Raw genomic sequence first — 6,698 nt, forward strand, 5'->3', positions numbered from 1 at the left:
GCGGTGTGTGTGGGGTGGCGCTGGGCTGGCGGTGTGTGTGGGGTGGCGCTTGGCTGGTGGTGTGGGTGGGGTGGCGCTTGGCTGGCAGTGCCGGCCAAACGCCAGTCCACACACTCATCAGCTGGTGTGATTGCTGTATCAGGCATGTGGGCGTATGAAAGTGATGGGCCCTTGACTGGCGCTGTCTGTGGATGCGAGTCTTGTAATGTGCTGGGCCCGTGGCTGGCGGCGTGAATGGTCTAGTGCATGTCATGTATGAAAGGTGTGTGAATGGACTGTAAAGCGGTTGGTGCCTTGTCGTGGCTTTACAGCTCACGAGCTGTGAGTCATTGGTTCAGTTTTTTGGCCTTTCAGTTATTACCAGTGCATTTCACTTTTGTGAAATCTCTTGTTAATAAAATTTGATCTACTGAACCATCACTCACCCTCGTGCCAAATCCAACCAGTATGTGTGGTACAAATGACAAAACCTGCTCCGCTGTAATCAGGCGTCGCAGCACACTTGAGACACGCTAGGTGCCTCAGGTGGGACCCCGATGATGAAGCATGCCACCAACTTGGTTGGTGGGTGAGGGGTCTTCTTCACATAACCTAAGTGTGTTTCTTTTCACAATTTTAGTGTTTGGCACATCACGGACGTATGTGCACACATCAAAGTGATATATTCCAAAAATACCTGTGTTTGGGGGGGAGGGCCCACCTATGTTTTTGGTCCTGGGTGCGGCCGTCATGTAGGGAAACCTACAAAACCCAGAAACTTTTTAAAACTAGGCACCCCAAGGAGTCTAGGGAGGTGTGGCTAGTGTGGCTCCCCCAACATTTTCTTACCCAGACTCCTCTGTAAACCTCACAATTTGCATAAAAAAGCATATTTTCCTGATTTTTCTTAGTAGGATCACCGCTCCAGCACAAAATTCCTACTCCCCAGTTTTCCCCTCAGTCTCCCAAGTAAAATGACACCTCACTTATGTGGGTCCCTGTAGTGCTTTCCTCTTATTTAGTTTCTAAGCACTAACATAACACAACAGAAATGCACTTCTGAGGTCAAAGAAGACTTTTATTGTTATTTTATTCTTCCCCAACCACAATGTTTATGAATGAATGACGAATTAGTAGCTTTCAAGTCCGCGTTAATCAAACAAAATATATCAGTTTGCAATATACACAGCAGGTTATATTTATAAGATATTGAATGCAAAGCAAAACAAATACTTCACCGTGTAGGAACTATTTACAGCTACATCTTTCTAAGGTCTGCAAGCTGAGGACCCCTGTCAGCCGCGAGAAAGAGTGTCATCTACCCACACGGGATGCTGGCAACTGGCGCCAAGCTCCAGCACGAGGTCCGGCAGATTCAAATCTGACTCTCTGCAGCCTGTTACATTCGTTACAAAGGTGTGCCCCCTCCCCTCAGACCTGGGAAACTGAGCAAGCCCTTTGGAGACTGGCCAGGTCTCCAAGACTACTCCTGTTCCCAAGCTCAAGGGAAGAGAAACGACGCCCATGTACTCTCTCTTATCAGGTCTAGTCTACTGTGAGAGCAAAACATCTTGGTTCTCTGGTGCAAAAACACAGCTTGGAAAAATACAGAACTCCACGTTAAAGGCAATGGGCAGCTAACCTAAATATCAAATGCAATGTCATGTTAAAGGCAATAGGCAGCTAACCTAAATATCAAATGCAATGTCTAGTGTCATGTCAAAGCCAATAGGCATCTAAGCTGAATACAAAATACAATGTCTTATATCATGTCAAAGCCCATAGGCAGCTGAGCTGAATACAAAATGCAATGTATAATATCATGTCAAAGCCAATAGGCAGCGGAGCTGAATACAAAGTGTAATGTATAATATCATGTCAAAGCCAATAGGCAGCGGAGCTGAATATCATGTCAAAGCCAATAGGCAGTTAAGCTGAATACAAAGTGTAATATATGATATCATGTCAAAGCCAATAGGCAGCGGAGCTGAATACAAAATGTAATATATGATATCATGTCAAAGCCAATAGGCAGAATATCTAATAGCATGTCAAAGTCAATAGGCAGCTAAATTGAATACATCATGTCAAAGTCAATAGGCATGCAATGTCAAAGCCAATAGGCGGCTAGACTGGATACAGCATGTCAAAGCCAATAGGCAGAATACAGAATGTAATGGCTAATGCAATGTCAAAGCCCATAGGCGGCTAAACTGAATACAGAAAGCAATGGCTAATGCCATGTCAAAGCCAATAGGCACAATACAGAATGTAATGACTAATGCAATGTCAAAGCCCATAGGCGGCTAAACTGAACAAAACATACCATGTGCTACTGGTGAACATTGAGCAACTAATATGCGCAGTGGTGAAACACAAAGTCATTGGTCAAAACAAAACTCCATCAAATAGCAGGACATTCCGCCCTTTGACCAATGAATTTTTGTTTCACATATCTCATATTTCAAACAAACAAAAAAAAAAACATTATCAGCAAATCAAATTTCAATGATCAAAGCAATCCCTGTAAAGCAATAGAAGTGAATTAACACATTGATCTCATAACCTTTCACATCAGATACATCTACATAGAAAAGACTGGGCAATTTTTTTTTTTTTTTTTTTTTTTTCTGAATGAGTCTCTAATTCAACAGTGTTAGCAATTTGATGTGGCATGAGTTCTGCTCATGTAAAGGTGCACGGTCCACCTGAAAGGTTTTCTGGAAGGTAAGCAAAAGTCAGAGTTCCATACGAGAGGGGAAAAAAAAAAAAACACAGCAAACAAGTTGAACTTGAACTGAAGGCGCAGTTTGCGCAAAATGGATCCATGGTGCTGGCACTTTACTCAGCCAGGTTCAGGTTGGGGATTCGGTCCCTTCCCCGACCCCACACGCACACACCGGAAGGGGGACCACACAGCACACTCCGGGACAGTGGCGAAACGTGGTCGGATCTGCAAAAGAAACAAGTATGACTTTTCTTGCAAATAACATTTTTCATTTAAACTGCACCCTTCCTCTTTCTTTCCCTGTTTTATAATCAGCAGGACGTTTTTGAGGCCCTTTGTTATATTTTCTGTAGGTTCTGGAGGGTCACTTGGGGCTTCAGCCCACACATCAGCACTGAGGTTTTTATCTGCTGCACCACAGCTTCCCTTTTCTTGCACTGTCAGAAGGGCTGGGGCAGACTCCTTCTTTACCAAACCTCCATTCACTGCATTTTTGTCAAGTTGGGCCATTCTGTCTCCAATTTGTATGAATGAATCAGATTCTTTTCTAGGTATCAGCATAATTTCGATTTTTCCTTGGTAATTTGCAGCAATCACTTTCCCTAAAACCTGATCAATTTGCCATTTCTGTTCTGGTAACTTTCCTCTCCCCAACTGCTCTGTGACTGCTTGCATGACAGATTGCTTTTGTGCGTGCTGCACAGTTTTTATCAAATCTAGGGGAATGTGCATCTCTCTCATCTCTGCCCACCTGTAAGTGGCCTTTTCACATTTCTGGGGCACCCACATAGCCATCCCCACTAAGGCAGAATTCTGGGTGAACACTTCTCTCTCTGAATTTTTCTGATTAACATCTGCAAGGTAATTGAACCAGTTAGGTACAAGCCATGTGGCTAAAACATTATCAAAGAACCAAAAATCAGCGTAAAAATTACACATCTCACGTAGCTCTTGCTTTAAAATCTGACACACATTATACAACGCTGTTCCTTCTACGGTGCCAGAAAACAACATTTCAGTCAATGAATCATTAGTAAAACAAACATGCTTTTTATCTTCAGTAGACACGAATTCAAATGGTGCACACAATTTCATCGGTAATTCTTTTATCTGTGGTACTCTAGCCCTGTCTTGCAAGTACCAGATCCATTGTATGATTCTAGCTAGGGGCACTATTTTCTTTCCTTGTTCATGATTTAAATGTACATAAGTATTTCCTTCTTGCACTGCGCAGAAACCTAAAGTCTGCATTATTTCATTTGCCAAATCACAAGCGCGCAGCTGCATATAATTTTTCACAGTGACCATATACAAAAGTGTTAGGATTTCACTCAAATGAGGGCTTTTCTTTTTCCAAAAATCAAACAAGCTAATGAAACTCGGGGTGTCTTGCTCTAAAATCTTTCTTGCAACGTCCGTGTTATCAGTTAAGGAATGCATTTTGTCTGCCAAAAACCCTGGCTCACACGGAAACTCAGTGCAGCTCGGAGCTGTCTTAACCCCCTCATTACTGGAATGGGACAAGGAAGATTCTTCAAAAACAGCCCTTTTATAACTTTCCGTCGGGCTAATTTGCTCACGTAAATTCCTATTTTCATGTTCCAACTTCCTACATTTCTCCTGCATTTCTCTGTAAGCAGATAAAGGTATCCAGACCTTTCTGTCATCATTACTTCCAAAACACACGTTTTCTACATATATACAACAGGAATTATTTCTCAAAACATTATCAGGCCTTTTAGCTACACATGCATTTTCTTCTGTAATTCCCCAAACAGAAAACAATTCACAGTTTTTCTTAGCACCATCAGGCAGTTCATCAACACATGTATTCTCAGACATGGTCTGCCGTGCTACTGTGATTCTCCAAACAGAAAACAATTTCTGTAATTCTCCAAACAACAAAAAAACAATTACACTTTCTAAAGTGTGCACTTAGAAATCTACTAACTCGTCAAACCCCTTCTTAATCACCTCTTAATGACCGACACCCCACGACCTCTGGTACCAATTGTAGTGCTTTCCTCTTATTTAGTTTCTAAGCACTAACATAACACAACAGAAATGCACTTCTGAGGTCAAAGAAGACTTTTATTGTTATTTTATTCTTCCCCAACCACAATGTTTATGAATGAATGACGAATTAGTAGCTTTCAAGTCCGCGTTAATCAAACAAAATATATCAGTTTGCAATATACACAGCAGGTTATATTTATAAGATATTGAATGCAAAGCAAAACAAATACTTCACCGTGTAGGAACTATTTACAGCTACATCTTTCTAAGGTCTGCAAGCTGAGGACCCCTGTCAGCCGCGAGAAAGAGTGTCATCTACCCACACGGGATGCTGGCAACTGGCGCCAAGCTCCAGCACGAGGTCCGGCAGATTCGAATCTGACTCTCTGCAGCCTGTTACATTCGTTACAAAGGTGTGCCCCCTCCCCTCAGACCTGGGAAACTGAGCAAGCCCTTTGGAGACTGGCCAGGTCTCCAAGACTACTCCTGTTCCCAAGCTCAAGGGAAGAGAAACGACGCCCATGTACTCTCTCTTATCAGGTCTAGTCTACTGTGAGAGCAAAACATCTTGGTTCTCTGGTGCAAAAACACAGCTTGGAAAAATACAGAACTCCACGTTAAAGGCAATGGGCAGCTAACCTAAATATCAAATGCAATGTCATGTTAAAGGCAATAGGCAGCTAACCTAAATATCAAATGCAATGTCTAGTGTCATGTCAAAGCCAATAGCCATCTAAGCTGAATACAAAATACAATGTCTTATATCATGTCAAAGCCCATAGGCAGCTGAGCTGAATACAAAATGCAATGTATAATATCATGTCAAAGCCAATAGGCAGCGGAGCTGAATACAAAGTGTAATGTATAATATCATGTCAAAGCCAATAGGCAGCGGAGCTGAATATCATGTCAAAGCCAATAGGCAGTTAAGCTGAATACAAAGTGTAATATATAATATCATGTCAAAGCCAATAGGCAGCGGAGCTGAATACAAAATGTAATATATGATATCATGTCAAAGCCAATAGGCAGAATATCTAATAGCATGTCAAAGTCAATAGGCAGCTAAATTGAATACATCATGTCAAAGTCAATAGGCATGCAATGTCAAAGCCAATAGGCGGCTAGACTGGATACAGCATGTCAAAGCCAATAGGCAGAATACAGAATGTAATGGCTAATGCAATGTCAAAGCCCATAGGCGGCTAAACTGAATACAGAAAGCAATGGCTAATGCCATGTCAAAGCCAATAGGCACAATACAGAATGTAATGACTAATGCAATGTCAAAGCCCATAGGCGGCTAAACTGAACAAAACATACCATGTGCTACTGGTGAACATTGAGCAACTAATATGCGCAGTGGTGAAACACAAAGTCATTGGTCAAAACAAAACTCCATCAAATAGCAGGACAGTCCCCAAAGCAGAGTCCGTCTAAAGATGTATAAAAGAATATGCCCTTATAAACTTGCTGTGCTATCCCTTCTATCCCTTCAGGTTTTGGGCCTTATTATGTTGCAGGCACCTGGGCCACCCACACAAGTGAGGTATCATTTTTATCGGGAGACTTGGGGGAACGCTGGGTGGAAGGAAATTTGTGGCTCCTATCAGGTTCCAGAACTTTCTGCCACAGAAATGTGAGGAACATGTGTTTTTTTAGCCAAATTTTGAGGTTTGCAAAGGATTCTGGGTAACAGAACCTGGTCCGAGCCCCGCAAGTCACCCCTCCTTGGATTCCCCTAGGTCTCTAGTTTTCAGAAATGCACTGGTTTGGTAGGTTTCCCTAGGCGCCGGGTTAGCTACAGGCCAAAATCCGCAGGTAGGCACTGTTTTCTCCCAAAATTGTGGATGTGTCCACGTTGCGCTTTGGGGTGTTTCCTGTCGCAGGCGCTAGGCCTAACCACGCAAGTGAGGTATCATTTTTATCGGGAGACTTGGGGGAACGCTGGGTGGAAGGAAATTTGTAGCTCCTC

At 42.6% G+C, this 6,698-nt stretch overlaps 1 long non-coding RNA gene across 1 annotated transcript; it reads right to left on the minus strand.

Annotated features, from left to right (window-relative positions):
• Positions 1 to 1,051: 1,051 nt before the first annotated feature.
• LOC138293056 (uncharacterized) lies at positions 1,052 to 6,137 on the minus strand. The gene is made up of 2 exons (XR_011202888.1): positions 4,959 to 6,137; positions 1,052 to 2,932 (listed from the first exon to the last, which is right to left on the minus strand). It is a non-coding gene; the product is annotated as an uncharacterized lncRNA (long non-coding RNA).
• Between the last annotated feature and the right edge of the window lie 561 nt (positions 6,138 to 6,698).

The sequence above is a fragment of the Pleurodeles waltl genome, chromosome 4_2 (assembly GCF_031143425.1).
Source record: "Pleurodeles waltl isolate 20211129_DDA chromosome 4_2, aPleWal1.hap1.20221129, whole genome shotgun sequence".
Lineage (NCBI taxonomy): Eukaryota > Metazoa > Chordata > Amphibia > Caudata > Salamandridae > Pleurodeles > Pleurodeles waltl.